This window comes from Acomys minous (genome assembly GCF_964271855.1).
Source record: "Acomys minous genome assembly, chromosome: 1".
NCBI lineage: Eukaryota > Metazoa > Chordata > Mammalia > Rodentia > Muridae > Acomys > Acomys minous.
The window spans coordinates 15,071,861-15,091,706 of NC_140483.1; the positions used below are offsets into that span (position 1 = coordinate 15,071,861).

The 19,846-nt window shown below is 44.9% G+C and overlaps 1 long non-coding RNA gene across 2 annotated transcripts in view; it reads right to left on the reverse strand.

The window, feature by feature from the left end:
* Positions 1–874: 874 nt before the first annotated feature.
* The window catches only part of LOC311597570, a 56,953-nt gene continuing 37,981 nt past the window's right edge, over positions 875–19,846 (reverse strand). For both annotated transcript variants that reach the window (XR_014779265.1, XR_014779266.1), the window contains 2 exons: positions 17,341–17,435; positions 875–2,347 (listed from right to left, as the gene is read on the reverse strand). This is a non-coding gene — a long non-coding RNA (uncharacterized lncRNA). The remainder of the gene's footprint in view (positions 2,348–17,340; positions 17,436–19,846) is intronic.

Below are 19,846 nucleotides of genomic sequence, written 5' to 3' on the forward strand. Positions count from 1 at the left end.
GGCGGTCCCTCCAGCTCTCAACATTGCCACACTGGAGAGCAACCTTGCGGGACATACTCATGTGGCTGTAGCACATGGCACATGCGGCCCTTCAGCCTAGCCTCCCCTGCCAACCACCTCTGTGTCAACTGGCTCTCCCATGCTCTGCGTGCTGTAGCCTCTCCTACACTTTCTGGGTCTTCGAGGTCACACTTCCCGCGGCCCCGGTTCTCCACTCCAACTCCTCTTTTGTTCTCTAACAAATTCCTACTGGCCAAGTGAGCTCGAATGACACGCCATCTCTTCTGAAAGTTGCTCCAAGTGTTCTGGGCATGGTGACTCGGTTTGCCTTCCCAAATCAAACAAATCTCTGCTTAAATTTCAACCTATGTGTCTGAACTCATTTAGTTGTGAGTTAAGGGAACAAGAGCTGCCTGGGGTTTTAGTGTTCTTCATAACGGCAGCCCGGAGCCCACGGAAGCTGATCGGCAATGCTGGAGAAACACAATCCCAAGGCCAAGGCCATCAGCTACAAATCCTTAAAAACACATTTTATTGAGAAATAATGTAAATACCATACAATTTACTCATTTGAAGTATACAATTAGGCCATATATGGTGGCTCACATCTTTAATTCCAGCACTTGGGGGCAGAAGCAAGAGTGGGTGGGGGGGGTGGTCTCTTAATTCAAGACAAGTCTGGCCTACAGAGCATATTCCAGGACAGTCTGGGATACTCAGAGATTGCCCATTTGAACACTGCATTTGGATGGAATCATACCATTTACAACCTTTTGTGATTGGCTTCTTTTACTTAACATGACTCTTCAAAGCTCATATGTGATATAACACTGTTAAAGTTGTGTGTGTGTATGTGTGTGTGTGTGTGTGTGTGTGTGTGTGTGTGTGTGTGTGTGTTCATTTTGGGGGGTAAATAAGTTTATTTGAGCAGAATTGATGGGCAATGTAGAAACTACATGTTCAAACTTTTGGAGAATTGCTGGGCCATTATCTAAGGCAAGAGTGCCATTTTATGTTCGCACTAGTGACGCAGAAGGGTTGACTTTCTCTGCATCGTCCCTGACTCCTGCTTTTGTCCCTCTTTGTCACTGTAGCCATCCTGTTGACAGTGATATAATACCTGGTAGTGGACTTGCTCTGATACTCTCTGTGACTAATAATTCTAAGCATATTTTTGTGTTCTTAGTGGGTACTTGTTCATTTTTCTCAGGGGTAATGTCTCAAGTTATCTGCCCATTTTCAAAGTGGGTTGTTCATCTTTCTATTGTTGTAAGCATTCTTTTAATGTTTCGGATATAAGTCTCTTGCCAAATGTGTGGCTGGCAAACTTTAGCTTCTAATTCTGTGGGATGTCTTTTCACTTCTCTAATGTAGTCCTTGGAAACACAAAAGTTGTTTTGTTTTGCTTTTCAAGTCCAATTCAGCCAAAATTAGGCAGCACTTTGTAGCCCAGAATGAGGAATTTAGTTGTTATTCTAAATTAATCTTTTTTAATTTATTAATTTTCTATTTTTCCTGTGTGTGTGTTTTGTCTTTATGAAGTTTGGGTCCTGTTGCCACTTAAGAACCTCTCACTTAGCACATGTTATAGAAGTTCTATGCCGGCTCTTCTGTTGGGAGCTGGTACTGGTAGTTCCTCCCTTTGGACCTCTAACGACTCCTGAGATAGTGTTAGAGAGTGACTTGAAGTCAGGGTCCAGCTTGACCTTCACCTGTAAGCACCTACTGTTCCCATGCCATCTGATGAAAACTACTCTTCTTTCACGCTTGGCTTCTTTGAAGAGTCAACTGGCCATAAGCATGAAGGCTTGCAGGCTCAGCCTTTGTTTTTTCCTGTTGATCTTTGGTACTGCAAATAAAACTGAACGCAATAAAAACTGGATCTCAAAGAGCCCTTAGGATTATAGTAAGCTCAGGGCCCTCAGGCTCAGAGGACACAGACAACGGGCTCCGCTGTTGAAGGCTCTCTCTGGATCCTCCCTAGATAAAAGGATCATACGCCACCTGTTCTTTAAAACAGGTTGTGGTCTTGCTCAGCAGGCTCCGGACTGACAGGCTTCCTCTCTCCAGAGAGTTCCACTAAAACACTTAATTCTTCTGCTCAGTACAGACCTTGCAGGATTGGTGAGACGGCTGAGCAGTTAGAAGCACTGGCTGTTTTACCAAAGGCCCGGATTTGATCCCAGGACCCACATGGTTGCTCACAATTATGATCTGATGCCCTCTTCGAGTCTCCTCAGGCACTTATCCAAAGCTGCAGCATATCCATGACACAAGGCAACAACAGAGTACTTGAGAGAAGTCCCAGTGAGGATCCAATATTGATGGTGTGACAGAAGCCAGAGACCTAGAACCAGACCAATGACTCATAACAATGAACATTTGCAAGTGAAGATGTGTGAACAGAAGGGTGTACTGTGGGATACATTGTGACACACTACAGCTCCCATGACAAAATATGCCTTGTTTTGTTTTGTTCATTTGTGTGTGTGTGTGTGTGTGTGTGTGTGTGTGTGTGTTTATTTTCTTTTTCTGGGGATGTCACAAGGGTGAAGGGTAGATATGAGGAGACGTGGAGATGAGTGGGACTGGGGTGCACAAAGAATCAATAAAAATGTTTTTAAAAAATAAACACAGCTTTGGTATGAATGCAGAAGAGGAAGAAAAAGATGATAATGATGGATGACAACAGCAATGAAAAGAAAGAGGAGGAGGAAGAGAAAGGGAAAAGAGGAAAAGAAGAGGAAGAAGAGGATGAGGAGGAAAGAAAAGGAATAGAATTGTTCATGATAATTCCCACAAGAGGATAGTCAAATAAGCCCAAGTCTGGCCTGGAAAGATGGCTCAGTGGTTAACAGCACTGGTTGCTCTTGCCAAGGACCCAGAGTTGGTTCCCAGAATTCACATCAGCCTCTGTTCCAGAGAATCAAGCATTCTCCTCTGGCCTCCATGAGCACTGTACACACATGGTGCCCTTACAAGCAGGCAGAACGTTCATAAAAACATCAAAACAAAACAAAACAAATTTTAAGAAAACGTGAGCAAGTCTTCAGGATTGAGGAATGAGTCAGACCTGAAAAAGAGTAATGTAAGAAGAGGCAACAGAAAGTGCAAGGACTCCAAGGAGGGGGTGTGGTACAGCAAGAAAACAAACACAGGGGGGCTGGAGAGATGGCTCAGCGGTTAAGAGCACCGACTGCTCTTTCAGAAGACCCGAGTTCAATTCTCAGCAACCACATGGTGGCTCACAACTATCTACAATGTGATCTGACGTGCACTGTATACATAATAAATAAATAAATCTTTAAAAAGAAAGAAAGAAAGAAAGAAAGAAAGAAAGAAAGAAAGAAAGAAAGAAAACAAACACAGGCCAAGAATGGGGTGGGAAATTTCCTTGGAAGAGGTAGAGGCAAGCAGGTCTCTGTGAATTCAGGGCCAGTCTAGTCTACAGAGTGAGTTTCAGGGCAGCCAGGGCTACATAGTAAGATCCTGTCTCCGGAGGGGTGGGGTGGGAAAGCTGTGGAGAAGACTGGAAGAGTGGGAGATGGGTAGAAAATTGGAGAGACAAGGAGAAAAGCAGAAAGCAAGATCAGGCAACACTTTGTAGCCTAGAAGCAAGAGTCCCAGTTTTATTCTAAGGCAAAGAAAAACCCTTGGAGATGCTATCTGATTTGTACTATAAAGCACAATTCTGAGGGATGAAAACCTGCGACCTTGAGTTAGGCAGACATTGCTTAGGTACAGCAGAAAAGCTTGGTCTGTACGAGAAAAAGAGATTGGAAACTGGATTTTATATTAATTAGGATGGTTTTGTTTTCAGAGAAGCACTATCGAAGATTAAACGCCAAGCCACAGCCTGGCATATCGGGAGCTGCTGCATTTTAACTGCAAGTAAAAGGCTGAGCAAATTGAGAAAAAGAAGTAAGCGATGCCCTGAAGCAAGCCACCATCTTCCAGGCTAGAGAGACAGGCAAGAAGAAGACTCAGAGAAGCAGGGTGTAGGCGTAGGAAAGCCAAAATCACCATCGCAGCAGGGCAGGGTGGGAAAACTTGAGCCACATCTGACAGTACAGATGGGTCTAAGTCAAAACCTCCGGGGTTTAGGAGGGTAGCTCAGTCAGGGAAAGCGTTAGGAGGGTAGCTCGGTCAGGGAAAGCGTTCGTAGTACAAACGGAAGGTCTAGAGTTCCATTCCCAGAACCCATGTTAGCAAAACAAAACGAAACAAAATAAAATAAACTAGGGGGGTTGACTCACATGTGTAGTCCCAGTGCTGGGGTCAGGGGACACTGGTAGATCTCTGGGGCTTGTTTCCCCATGGCTTAGCCAACTATCCTTCCCAGCCAGTAAGAGACCCTTTTGAGGACAGGGAGGGAGGGAGTGGTGTCTGAGAAATGACGCCTTACGTCCTAGTAACACACTTCCCCTGACAAGGCCACACCCACTCCAACAAGGTCACCACCTCAAACTCCTTTTAATCCTTTCAGATAGTTTCACACACACACACACACACACACACACACACACACACACACACACACACCGTGACTAAGCGTTCAAATTTATGAGTTTATGGGGGTCATTGTCATTGACCCCCATACTACTGTTGGAATTAATTTTATGAAATAATCTGAGAAAAGGTTAAAATACGAGGAAATGTGTATAAGACACATACATGAAGGAGCTGCCAGGAGTGGTGGCTTCTGCCTGTAATTTGTCATCTCAGCATGAAGGAAGCAGAGGAAAGAAGGTCACAAGTTCAAGGCCAGCCTGGTCTGCTCTAAACAGTGAGTTTCAGGCCAGGCAGATCTGTATTATAGCAAGGCTTTCTCCCCCCGCCCTCTCTCTCTCTCTCTCTCTCTCTCTCTCTCTCTCTCTCTCTCTCACACACACACACACACACACACACACATCTCTCTCTCTCTCTCTCACACACACACACACACACACACATCTCTCTCTCTCATACACACACACACACACATCTCTCTCTCTCTCTCTTTCTCTCTCTCTCTCTCTCTCTCTCACACACACACACACACATCTCTCTCTCTCTCTCTCTCTCTCTCTCACACACACACACACACATCTCTCTCTCTCTCTCTCTCTCTCTCTCTCTCACACACACACACACACACACACATCTCTCTCTCTCATACACACACACACACATCTCTCTCTCTCTCTCTTTCTCTCTCTCTCTCTCTCTCTCTCACACACACACACACACATCTCTCTCTCTCTCTCTCTCTCTCTCTCTCTCTCTCTCTCTCTCTCTCTCTCACACACACACACACACACACACACACACACACACACTACCCCTCCACATACAAAATCTAGGGGACCCATGCTGGGCTGGAGGTGGAAGGTACCTGGAGGAGGAGTTTTACCGGACGGTGCCTTACCAGTGTCTCACATTAATACTGTATGAGAGTTTCCCCATCCTTTTGACAGGAGCAGGGGAGGGGACTATTTGGAAATACAAGCATACGTTGCATAATAATTGGATTATGTTCTGAGAATATGCCATTGCTGTAGGAACATACTTTCACAAATTAGATGAGATGGGTCAGTCACAGGCTCTTGATGCAAATGAGGTCGGGGCTGGGGAGACAGCCCTGTCAGAACCATGCCTGTCACACAAGCATGGGGAGCCGAGTTCAGATCCTGGTGCCTACGTAAAAGCTGAGCTTGGCTTTACGTGTCTGTACCTCAAATGCTGGCATAGCAGATACTGACAGACCCCTAATGCTGGCATGGCACATGCTGACAGACCCTCAGAGCTTGATGGTCAAGGAGTCAAGCCAATCAGTGATCAGCTTGGGATTTGTGGAGAGACCCTGACTCAAAAGGTAAGGCTGAGAGCAATAGCAGACAATACACAACATCGATCTCTGGCCCCTACTTGTACACATGCGTGTGCACGCGCACACACACACACACACACACACACACACACACACACACACAAAATAGACAGACAGATAGATAAATAGATACTAAATGAATAATGTAATTTTAGAATGAAGGAAAGGAGGAGAGAAGGAAATAAAAAGCATGCAGACATTTACTCGAGAAAGCTTTCAGGCCGACCTAAGCACACGAGACGATATTTGATCTCACCAGCCATCAGAGAAATACAAGCTAACAGCGCAATAAGACCACACACGTCCAGCTCAAGTGGAACAGTGACAAATGTGGAGGAGAATGAGGAGAGGCTGGTCCTCTCACACATTGCTGGTGCGACGGGAAAATGGCAAGCACCCTGGAAAACAGTCTGGCCATGCCTTGTAACGATGGCATAGAACCTGGTGGCAGTCCTGCCTGACCTGTACCTGAAGGGAAATGAAAATGGACATTTCTTTGAGTGTATATGTTATCTCTGTCAAGAACCACCAAAGGGTCTGGCTGGGACTGGAGCCAGTGGTACCTAGCACGCATAGAAGTCCGAGGTTCCATTTCCAGCATTGCAAGAACTGAAAAAGAAGTAAATAAAAATGTGGGGCCATTTTCTTGCAGTTGCCTTGACAAGAACCTGGAAACAACCCAAAATGTCCTTCTGTGGGCAAATAGTTATATGAACTGTGGTATGTCTACACCATGGACTACTGCTCAGTGACGAGGAGTCACGCACTGTGGACATGCTCCCAGGAAATGAATCTCAAAAGCCCCGTAAATAAAGGACAAGAAAGAATGACACGTGCTGTGTTACTCTGCTCATATAACATTCCAGACAAAACACTACTTTGGGGATGGAAGGTAGAATAATGTTTGCCTGGGCTGGAGAGATGGCTCAGCGGTTAGGAGCACTGACTGCTCTTCCAGAGGTCCAGAGTTCAATTCCCAGCAACCACATGATGGTTCACAACCATCTATAATGCAATCTAATGCTCTCTTCTGGCCTGCCTGCAGGCAGAGCACTGTATAATAAATAAATAAGTAAATAAATAAATAAATAGATTAGAATAGAATAGTGTTTGACTAAGCCTGGAGGTCAAGAAAGGAGTGACTGTAAAGGATACAGGAGAATGTTTTAGGGCGATGGGGCTCTTCCGTATCTTTCTTCTTGTAGTGGTTATAGAACATACAGATTTGCCAAACATCAGGATCACCAGCCAGGTGAATGACAAAGCCGGTCCCTGACATAGCAGTCACTAAGAGTGTGTCTCAGAGGTGTAAACCTGATGGTCCCTTTTTCAGACTGTTGAGTTTAGAAGCCAATTACTGTCTTACTTTCTTTTCTGTTGCTGTGACAAAATACCAGGACAAAAGCAGCTTAAGGGAGAAAGGGTTTGTTTATGCTCACAGTGCTGGGCTCCAGTCCATCACAGCAGGGGAGTCATTGTGGTAAAAGCCATAGAGAGCCGGTCACACGACAGCCACAGTCAAGAGTAGGAAACAATGAGTTAATGCACGCCCCTTGCCTTTTCTAATTTACACAGTCCAGAATCTCCTGTTCAGGGGATGATTCTACCCACAATGGGCAGCTCTTCCCACTTCAATTAGATTCCTCACAGGCATCCCAGAGGTCGTCAACCAGACAACCCCTCATAGGCATCCCAGAGACCATCAACCAGACAACCCCTCACAGGCATCCCGGAGACCATCAACCAGACAAGCCCTTATAAGGTAAGCCCAGAAGCCTACTTCTTAGTTGACAGTGATTACTAACCATCAAGGACATCTGAGAGGAAATCATATGTTCAGGAGAGAAGTCCAAAGCAGAAGTATAATTTTGGAACTCTAAGCATTTTGATAACATTTTTATAGAGTGATGTCACCTCTTACTTCTGCCCTGGGTAGTGGGTATAGACTGGAGAGTGTATTGTCTTCATTGGTGTTGATATAAACGGGCCTGAGACAGAGGCCATTTGTCCCCCTTTTCTTGGGGTTAGCATGCGTCTAGTCAAAGCCAAACTGCCTACAAACAGAACCTTTACTTTTACCTGTCACCCATTTTGTGAGCACTGGGTTTGAATCAGGGCTAAATGCCTTGAACTTTTGAGCTATAGTTAGCTACAGAGGAGTGCCAGAGTCAATTAGTCCTATAACAGTAATTTATGGTCCATATGCATGTGCACATGTAAGTCATAAGTGTTTTGAGAAAATCAAAAACATATTTTTTAATGTATGAAAATTGGCAGGACAATAGATAGTAGGGAAAATAACATGCTTTATTTTGTGGTGTCGGGAAGAAAGAGAAGGCTTAAGCAAGCCCATCCCACATTAAAAAAAAAAATTAAAGGAAGTCAATTCTAATTCATTCTGTGTTTTCACTTTATAGTCAAAGCACTTTATTTTTTGTTTTGTCTTGGAATTGGATCCCTTATATAACACATGTCAAATAGCTGGGGAAATGCGGTTAACTATTGCCAGCTAAGTCTCGTCCCACAAGAACACTCCCTTCTGGCCTCTGCTTTGCTTTTCACATTTCAGACATCGTGAGCTAGTGTTCAGAGTGCAGGCCACAGAACAGTTCCTCAGAAAGGGCATTTCCTCTAACTTCGAAGCTCTTTTTATTATTATTATTATTAATGTATATATGTTTATTTTGTGTGCATTGTGTTCTGCCTGCATGTATTTCTGTGTGAGGGTGTTGGACCCTGGTGTGACAGACAGTTGTGAGCTACCATGTGGGCGCTGGGAATTAACCCAGGCCCTCTGGAAGAACAGCCAGTGCTCTCAGCCACTGAGCCGTCTCTCCAGCCCTGTGTGGACCTGCTTGGGTCTCAAAGACTGCTCACACAGGGTGCGGTCAGCAAGGGACTTTGTCCTTGAGGAGCACAATCTTGCTAAAGTGGGTTTAGGAGAAAGAGAAAACAAAATGCTTTCATAGATTCAGGCAAAACTCTGATTTCTTCACTTTGATTATCTCATGCACAAAAAAGATGGCATTCAAAGCTTTAATTAGGTGTCAGGATATGCCTGTAGTCCCAGCACTCAGGAGCCTGAGGCAGGAGGACCACTTGTGCCTGGGAGTTGTGGTCAACTTGGGCAACATAGTGACACCCCATCTCTTAAATGAAAAAAAGGAAAAAGAAAACTTTCCTTAAAGAGAAAGTTTTAAGCCAGGCATGGTGGCACAAGCTTTAATCTTAGCACTTGGGAGGGAGAGGCAGGTAGATCTCTGTGAGTTCGAGGCCAGCCTAGTCTACATAGAGAGTTCTAGGACAGCCAGTCCTATCTAGTGAGACCCTATCGCAGAGAGAGACAGGGGGCAGAGAGAGGCAGAGAGAGAGAGGAGAGATTTAAATAAATATACAGACAAATTCATACCTTATTTCTGCCAAATGTTTTGTTTGGGCACCTCATAATCCCTCAATGTTCCAGCAAAATCTCAGCATTGAGACTCACAGACTTGACCCATAATAAGAAAAAAGGGTAATAACATATGTCGGAAAATTCCACAGTGAGAACTGTAACTGTGTACACTAACTTTAAATATTAACAGGAAAGAAAAAAGTTAGAGCTCTTTTGAGAGAAGAGCTCCCCCTCCCCCATCCTCTTTATATATATATATATATATATATATATATATATAGAAACCGAGTCTTTTTTATGCCAGGCTGGCCTCAAACTGTCTGCATAACTCAGGGTGCCTTTGACCTTCTGATCTGCCTACCCATCCCACCAGGTGATAGGCAGAGTCATGAGAGGCCCAAGACGCTAAAGCTCCAGCAAGCCTGTAGTATGTAACGTAGCAGCAACCAATAAAAGAAACAGCCACAAAAGCAACCTGGAAGGTAAGGGCTACCATCTAACGCTGTGCTCTGCCCTACACACACGTGCTGTGCAAACATAGGCTCTCACACAAAAACACATACACACAAATGACCAACTGAATAAATAAATAATACCCCCTTTTTAAATGTTTGAGATTCAAAACAACAGCAAATGTTTGGGGGTGCAGTTCAGTGGGCAGGCAGGAGCAGGGCATGCACAAGACGTGGGCTCAAAGCTCTAAAACCAGCACTGTAAATGACAATATTACCACCTAACACCACCATGGCGACACGTCACAAACCAAACCCCAGGGCAGGGGGCAGGGGAGGCTGGAAGGGGAGCCAGTCAAGAAGCTACGGATGGCGCCCAGGGGATGGAGGGGAGGGGGAAAGGGAGGAGGGAGACAATGAAGCCATGTCTTACCAAGCTAGCAAGCTAGAATTTTTTCAAGTAAATTCAAAGGGACAAGACAAGTCAACAGAAAAGTGTCAAGATAGTCTAAAATATGCTATCCAGTGTGGTGGCCACATAGGTGACTTTTTTTTTTCGATATAAATGCATTTAAATTGCACAGTATTAAGATTTCAATTCTTCAGTCTCATGTAATAGTCACCTGTGGCTGCTGTAACATGCTGGGTTACACAGATATATTAACATTTCCATTGTCACGCAAAGTCCAGAGCCACAGAAGTGTGAAGGCAGAGCCATGAAGGCAGAGTTTGGAAGGATTCCCCTAAGCTAACTGCCATGCTGCTGTGGGTGGGTTTGTATGCTTTCTGTGGCCACACGCTATCCAGAATCCACAAGGCATCCCACTAAGTGAGTGAGTGTACAGTGAGCCTCCACTAACACAAGGTTAGGTAGTGAGAGGGGCACAAGCCTGAGTAAAACAAGTTCCAGCCTCGAAAAGCCCAATAACAAGAAGGCAAACAGGACGTGTGCTAATCATCTTTCCATTCCTAACACAGGTACCTCAGAGAACCGGCTTATAAAGAGAACAGGTGGATTTGGGCTTACAGCGTGGGAGGTGTCTGCCCGTCACTGATTGGCCCCATGGCTTTCTGGGTCAATACTAAAGCAGCACCCGGTGGCTTGGGTGTGTGGCACAGCAGAAGCAAACCACAGAGTGAGCCAGGGAACAAAGAGAAAGAGAAAACAGGACTTGTGTCCCACAATCCTCTTGGCAGCAGGGCCTCCTCTAAACGGCTCCACGCCCTCCCCGCAAAAAAGCACCATTCCAGAACTGAACCTTTAACACGCAGGTCTCTGGGGGACACAGTCAGTGCCTTTCACAAATGACCACAGTGCAAACTGAAGACTGATAACCTCCAAAAGAGGGTTAAACATGCAAGAGGTCAAAGAAGGGACGGGTTACTAGAAAGTTCCAAGAATAGCTCTTAGGTGGGCTTTTTTATTATTTATTTATTTTTGGGTTTTTTTGAGACAGGGTTTCTCAGTGTAGCCTTGGCTGTCCTGGACCGACTTTGTAGAACAGGCTGGCCTCGAACTCACAGACATCCTCCTGCCTCTGAGTTCCTGAGTGCTGGGATTACAGGGCTATACCCAGCATTTTTAAAGCTGACCCTCGAAAAAGATAACTGGGCTGTGGTGGTGAAATGCCAGCAGTCCGGAGGTCACTTCTAATTCAATTATGTCCTCAGTGAGTGGTCTTGGTTCCTGTTCCTCAGCTTTTCAGTTGGTAAGAGGAGCTACAGGAGCAATAAATATTCAGAGAGGCTGTTAAAAGCAAAGGCACGGTGATGAGTGCATTCGGGAAACGGAACAGCGCATAAGCTTGGAGCCCAGCCATGGCACAGCTCTTATGATTCATACCAGGGCATAATAGTAACTCTAGGACAAGCAAAAAAAAAAAAAAAAAAAAAAGAGCTGGGCATGGTGGCACACGCCTGTAATCCCAGCACTTGGGAGGCAGAAGCAGGCAGATGGCTGTGAGTTCGAGGCCAGCCTGGTCTACAAAGGGAGTCCAGGACAGCCAAGGCTACACAGAGAAACCCTGTCTCAGAAAAAAAAAAAGTACAAACAAAACGAAGTCACCCTTGGGGGGTGGGGAAACTGAAAGTAAGATTTTGCCAATGCCTTGATAGCTAAGGTCAACCATGAGAAGTGCACTGTGATAGTTTTAAATGTCTATTTGCCATGATTCAGAATTACCCAGAGACAACGTCTCTGATAAGGAACTATCTAGATCAAGTTGGCATGTTGGTATGTCGGTGGGAGGGTGATTTGATTGTTGATTAACATGGGAGGACCTCGCCCATTCTGGACAGCACTATCTCAGGGTTGAGGTATTGGACTAAGTAACAGTAGAACAGGCTAGCTCAGCAGACAGTTGGCACGCAGACGGCACGGATGCAGTCTCTGTTTGACTGTGGACTAGGCGTGACCAGCTGCTTTCACTTTTGCTTTTGTTTTTTGCTTGACTTGCCCTCCATGACAGACTTGGAACTGTAAGCTGAAATAAACCCCTCCCCCTCCCCCTCCCCCTCCCCCCAGGGTGCTTTTTGTTGGAGTATTTTTACCACAGAAATAAAACTAGAATACACAGCAGAAACCAGAAAGAGCCATTGTAGCTTCGTTTGAATGTGATTTTTAGGTAGGCATGAAGGACGACATCACTAATTCCTCTCTCTCTCTCTCTCTCTCTCTCTCTCTCTCTCTCTCTCTCTCGGAGCAGGCTGCCATTTGTGGAAAATATGAGCAGGAGAACACTTCTAGAAAACAGTCAAGAAAGCTGTGGGACGTTTCTGAGGAGGCAGGGAAGCCAGTCAGAATCTGAAGGTGAGGAAGCACGAAGGCGCAGACCACTAAACGGTTAAGGGACACGGAAAGAACAAAGCCGGAACCACAGAGGTGGGAATACGGTGCGGATCAGATGTGGAACGCGCCGTCCCTTGCTAAGAAGCAGACAGAAAACAGCCCATAAGTGAAATACCAGCTCAGCGGGCTTGCACTTCTCTACCTCTTATTGGATATAAATTATACGTAAGAAGAAATATGTGCAATTTGTCACTGTACCGAAGATCTGTCAGTAGCTACACTATTATTTCTTCTATAAGCATTTTATAATCACACTGAAAAGTTCATGTAAGTGCAAATATGTGTTTGGTGTGACCAAAAATAACCAAGTATTTACTCAGTGATTAGAATTAAGACTTCCTAGGAGATATGTGTATATATATCCTTTTCCAGTAACCTTATCTTCTGAATGTTGAAAATGAGATCCATTGTAAGGCCTACGGAAGAGACACTGCTGTTTTAAACAGAGATATGAGGCATCATTTACCATCCAGGAGCTTTAAAATACCCTGACATGCTATCGCCCCCAAGAAGAACACAAGTTGCCTTAAAGACGAGTGTGTATTGTATGCTGAGTCCACATCCATATTTGTGCATGACCCTTGATTCAACCGTGCAGCTTCTCGAGGTGAACCATCAGTACAGGTGACTGCCCTCAGGACACGAAACCGGTAATCGTTCGGCACTATACTCAAGGGAGCAAGATGAAATTTTGTTTGACAAAAATCCCTGACTCAATTGCAAGCTCCCTTCTGCTTTTTTTTTTTTTTTCCCTACAACCCACGGACCAGCAGATAGAAGTGGACATCTAGCCAGCTACGAGTTTTGTTTTCTGGTGGGACTAGAGATGGAAGCCAGGCTTTGTGGGTGCCAGTCAGGAACTCGGCCACTGTGCTCCACCCCCAGGCCTGAGATGTTGATTCTTCTCTGTGGTATTTCTGCTTCAATTGATTCTGACTAGATGCTACTGGCTAGGGGTGTACCTCGGTGTCAGAGAACTCGCCAAGCATGCATAACATTCCAGCGCTGATCCCCAGCCCTCAACCAAGTCAAAACAACAAGAAAAGAAGCCTCGTGTGTTGGGCAAGACTGTCAACTCATATTTTAAAGAGAAGCGTTTGTTAATCTGGGAATGGCGGTACATGCCTATAATCTGAGGGTGCAGGATGTGGAGTGAAGACAGAAGGATCAGGAGTTCAAGACTGCTGTTGGCTACACAACTAGTTCAAGACCAGCCTGCACTACATGAGACCCTATCTCAAAAAGAAAAAAAAAAGAGGGAGAGAGAAAGAAGGAAAATCACTCATGTTTTCTAGTTTTTCTTATTGGTTGAGACGCTACAAATACGGTGTTCCTAGCATCCCTTTCACGGAACAGCGACTCCTGGCTGTAGGCACATTGACCCCCTTCGGAATTCCTGATGTCTATATGAATCTGTTTGCTTTGTTTTCCACCAGTTTGTGGAAAATTCTGTGTTCGTGTCATATATTTTTTCCCTTTCTCAGATAGAAGTGATTAAATCAGGATGCTGTCAAATTGGAATATGGTGGGCCCCTCATCTAACATGTTTAGTGTACTCCTGAGAGAAGGCGGGGGCTTGCCAGATGGCTCCCAGGGAAGCTGCTCGCTACCAGCATGGACAACTTGAGTCCATCCCTGAGATCCGCATGACCGGTGAGAACTGGCTCCCGAAGTTGTCCTCTGACCTCCACAGCACGTTCTGTCACACATGTGAGCAAGCATGTACTCGTGCATCATATATAAACAAACGTAACAAAATATTTTAAAAAACAGCGGTAGAGCATTTACCAGCGTGTTCCAGGTGAGGTCCATGCAAGCACAGAAGAAGAAAGAAGAACGGGAGGAGGAAGAGGAGAAAACACAAGAATGAGGGCATGAGGATGCGTGGGGAGATGGCAGCGGCAGGCTGAGCGATGGAGCTACAAGCCAAGTGTTTCCTGTGGCCGTGGAGGACCAGAGCCGTGAGAGGCCAATTACACATGATGAGCTGGGCAGTAGTGGCATGTGCCACCTTGTAGGTGTGGATGTCAGAGGACAACTCTGTGGTGATGGTTCTCTTGTCTTTATGCGGATTCTGGGTCTTGAACCTAGGTCTCCAGGTTTGTATGACAAAGCCCCTTTACTTTTTGAGTCATCTTGCCAGCGCCTATCTCTCCTTTCTAAATATTTTTACTTATAAATGTTCAGTAATTATTATTGGGATTTCTTCCTCAGCTCCTGGGTGCTGGGATTGTGGGTATATGCCACCATATGCAACTTCTTTTTTAACTATTTGGTTTTTCTTGGGGATTTCTTTTTGTACTCAGTACAAAGCCTCACATGAGCACTAGGCAGAGGCACCTTACACTGACCCCACAATTTCTTTTTTAATCTTGAATACCTGGGTAAAATTTTTTAGATTCAAAGTGGTGACAATTTAAATTATATTCTTAGTATTGATTTTTAATTCAATTGAATTATAGTCAGGTTACAGTCTTTTTTTTCATTTTTAGTTTTTAAAGATTTATTTATTATTATGAATACAGTGTTCTGTCTGCATGTATACCTGCAGGCCAGAAGAGGGCATCAGATCACATTATAGATGGTTGTGAGCCACCATGTGGTTGCTGGGACTTGAACTCAGGACCTCTGAAAGAGCAGTCAGTGCTCTTAACCTCTGAGCCATCTCTCCAGCCCCCAAGATTATAGTCTTGATACCAAATTTTTAAAAATTGCTGAGAGGAGCTTACATATGAAAATTTCTACTATGAAAGTTCTATATGTACTTGAAAACAAAGAACTATATTTTCTTTGCAAGTCTGGAGTATTGTATGTTTTCAAGAAGTGTATTAGTCTAAGCCTTTAAATGTTCCCTTCTTAGCAGTCACTGTTTTATTTTATTCATTTTTCTGACCTATTTTTGAACATGCCTATACATGGCTCATACAATCGAATAATTATCTTTAAAGGATGTAATTTCAGGTTATTGGTTATTTTCTCTTGGCACTGTAAAGACTATTTCATTGTCTTCTGGCATCAGATTTTGCCAAAAGGATGTCATCAATCACTCAAATTCTCATTTCTTGTCCCTTTAATGGCTGTTCTGTTTTCTCTTTACCTTTAATGTTGTGTAATTTTACTGAGATGTACAGACTTATAATATTTGTACTTCTTGGAGTTCTACATGAGCTCTTGTGTGTGTGTGTGTGTGGGTGTGGGTGAGAGAGAGAGAGAGAGAGAGAGAGAGAGAGAGAGAGAGAGAGAGAAGGCCTTGCTATAATACAGAAATACAGATCTGTCTGGCCTGAAACTCACTGTTTAGAGCAGACCAGGCTGGCCTTGAACTTGTGACTCTCTTTCCCCTCTTCTTGCATACCAAGATTATGGATTATAGGCAGAAATCCCTGAAGCTCCTTTGTGTGTTTTATGCACATTTCCTTTTATTTAAACCTTTTCTCAGATTATTCCAAAAGAATCCATTACAACAGGAGTGTAATGGTTTGAATGAGAATGGCCCCCATAGACTCATAAATTTGGATGCTTAGGCACCAGAGAGTGAAACTGTTTGAAAGGATTAAAAGGATTATGAGGTTGTGGCCTTTTGGAGTGGGTATGGCCTTGTTGATCTCTCTCTGTGTCTCTCTGTGTCTCTGTGTCTCTCTGTCTCTCTGTCTCTTTGTCTCTGTCTCTGTCTCTGTCTCTGTCTCTCTGTCTCTCTGTCTCTCTGTCTCTCTGTCTCTCTCCCTCCCTCCCTCCCTCCCTCCCTCTCTCTCTCTCTCTCTGCCTGTGGATCAGGACATAGCTCAGCACTCAGTCCCCTCGTCCATGACAATGAGGTCACCCTCTGAAGCTGTAAGCATGCCCCGGTTAAATGCTTCTTTTATTTGCCTTGGTCATGGTGTCTCTTTACAGCAATAGAACAGTGTGACTAGGACGAGGAGTAAATGCGCATTCTTATGTTTTTGTTGTTGTTGGCTTTCTTAGCTTTGAATATGATTGAGAAGCTCACTTGGAAACTAGGCTTGCATATTCTCTCCCTCCCTCTCTCCTTCCTTCCTTCCCTTCCTCCCTCCCTCCTTCCAAAACCCTCATGCTTTCCCCTCCATGTGCAGCGGATGGGGGCTTGCCTTCCACACTTGGCTGTAGGAAGTGTCCCGTTCAGAGTCCAGCCTTCTGATAGTGCTTCCAAGGCCCCACCCCCAGTGACACTGAAGACAGCACAGATGGGCCAGCTACCTTTCCTGCTGGTCACAGGTTATAGCTGTGTCCACCCTGTCCATTAAGGCCATAGCTGGCTAGTACTGCAGCCTCAGGCAGTAATAGCTGTCTTTCAGCCCTCCTTTCATGAGCAGGAGAAGCTTGCCTTTCCTGTGGCTTCAAGCAGTGAGTTTGGCTTCAGTCTCCCATCTGGGCAAGGAGCTCTTTGATTTTTTCATTTACTCGGGAAGAGCCAAACTCTAGCTACTATTGCCTGGTTCCAGGCCCCAAATCCCATAAGCCTGTGGCTTCCGCTCAGCTCACAGCTTTGTACTTCTGTTCCAGTTTTGAACTATAGATGTGTTTATTTAATTCTTAATCTTGATAAACTTCATCATTGCTGCATGCTTGGAGGGAAGATGTGTCTAAGAGCAAACTTCCAGGGCTGCCCAGACTCAGTCTGTGTGCAGACCCACTTAGCAGATGGAAGAGCCTGCGAGGGGGGATGCCTTCGCTTCTATCCTTAGCTCCCCTTTGGGCAGCAGCAGAAGTTAGAATATTATTTCATAAATAAACAAGTCTTTAATAAGCACATGCTTACTGTGTAGTCAAGAATAATAGTTCTTGGCCTGGACGTATAGCTCAGTGGTAGAGTGCTTGTCATGGTGTGGGAGGCCCTGGATTCCATCCCCAGCACTGAGAAGAAAAAACAGCAATAATCCTTTAAATAATTTTGTCTTTATATGCTTATCTAATTAACTTACTAATTCAGTCATTATGGTATAGAAAATACTAAACTTTTTACCTTCCAGCTAATCTTCATAGAACAGCAATTTTTTTTTTTAAAGAAAAAAAAAAGCTGAGGAAAATCTCTTACTTTCCGAGTTCTGGAATTTTCTAATGATTATTTCTTTTACCATGTAAACAAGCCCAGGAGTAAATGAAATGTGGTTTATTGCTTATGCTTCCTGGAATTTCTGCAGCCTTTGCAGAATTATAGCATCTCAGGGTTGGGAGACATTCTTCGTGTGACCACACTGAGTCGGTTTTTTTTCCCCTGTTGGTCTGCATCAGATTTGTGAAGGTTGGTTACTAATGGGCTAAGACTTTAAAGAATTCTGTGGCAAAGGTAAGAACCCACTTCAAAGGAACTTTAGACACCCAGCTGGCCCCTTTGAAGAGAACTCATACCCATGAAAAATCTATTGAAACTTTCTGCTGGAACCCAGTAGAGCAAAGGAGGCACGTCCCGCTCCTCATCACAAACAGTGCTGTGTTGCATGTGGCATGTTGGTAAACAGTTAACAAACTGCTATTAGAGAAAGAGGGGCTGGTGGATGGCTCAGAGAGCATCAGCTGCTCTTGCAGAGGACCCGGGTTCTGTTCCCAGCTCCTGCACAGTGGCTCACAACTGCCCTAACTCCAGCTCCAGGGGATCTGAGCCCTTTTCTGACTTCCTCAGGTATCAGGCACCCATGTGGTACATACATACATACATACATACATACACACACACACACACACACACACACACACACACACCGCAAATGAAATATTCATACACAAAATAAAATAAAGAAGTCTAAAACCGAACTAAAAAACAAAAACAACCAAAACCCTGTGGCAGTGTTTGCCAGTGTCCATGGTGCAAATACTCTGCCATGGCTGAACTCAAACTATCAACCTATCATTTCTGAGTTGCCCACAGTTGGTTCTCACAGTCAACACATAAAACAACTACAATGCCAAACCCAGTTCTCTCCAGACCTTCACTTAACCTCTCAGGGGGATTTAGCGCAGTATTTTTTGACCACGGCTAAAGCACCAACCCAGTCTCAACGCTGTCCTCTTTCCTCCTAAGGCTTGGGCTAATGGAACACACACAGCCAGGCCTTTCTCCTTATCTCGGCCTCCATATGTAAGAGACACTTTGCATTCTCTCTGGAGCCCTTTTCTCTTTTCTCCGCACACTTTGCATTGTATGATCTCACCCAGTCCTGCAGCCTTAAACACCAGCAAGTACTGTTAACACATATACATTTATCTCCATCCCAGCCCTTTTTCTCAGTCCCAGGATGATGTAAGCCAACTGGCTGCTCAAATATCTTAACGACTCATATTGAACTTATCTAAAGTTGAAGGTTTTTTTTTTTTTTTGGTTTTTCTAGACAGGGTTTCTCTGTGTAGCCCTGACTGTCCTGGACCTGCTTTGTAGACCAGGCTGGCCTCGAACTCACAGCGATCCACCTGCCTCTGCCTCCCGAGTGCTGGGATTATAGGCGTGTGCCACCACGCCCGGCTTAAAGTTGAAGTTTTGTTCCTCCTCTTCCTCCTCCTCCTCTTCCACCTCCTCCTCTTCCTCCTCCTCCTCTTCTGCCTCCTTCTCCTCCTGCTCTTCCTCTTCCTCCTCCTCTTCCGCCTCCTTCTCCTCCTGCTCTTCCTCTTCCTCCTCCTCCCATCTTCTTTGTCTAAGCAGAATTCCCTTCTAGCTGCTCATTTGCTAAAGTCACAGACCTACCAGGGATCTTTTTGCAAAGTGTCTTTCTCATAATAGTCAGCTATTACGACATACTGTTGACTCCACTTTCAAAATGTTCCTCAACTCTCTCCGCACCTCTCCATCACCCCCATCACCTCTCCGATGGATTTCTGGTGCTGAGCTCCTAAGGCCTGCCCCAACCTCTTCTGGCCTCCTCCCTGTGCCAACCTGCCTCCCATGGCTGGGAAGGCTTTGAAGAACATGCGTAAGCCTTCCTTAGCCTCCCATTGCAATCGTTCAGTCACTTACTAGTTTACGTTGCTACGGCTGGAACCCAGAGTCTCACGTGTAGTAAGTGAGCACTCTGTCACTGGCCTACACTCCAGCCTCCATTGCATTTAATTAAAAAATAAAGCACCATCCTATGGCCTCCAAGCACCTACCTACATGATTAGCATTCACTTAAAAATTTTTTTTCAAGACAGGGTCTCGCTATGTAGCTTTGGCTGGCCTAGAACCCATTATGTAGACCCAGCAGGCTTTGAACTCACACAGTCCACCTGCCTCTGCCTCCCAGGCACTGGGATTAAAGGCGTGCACGACCACATCTGGCTTATTTAAAGTCTTC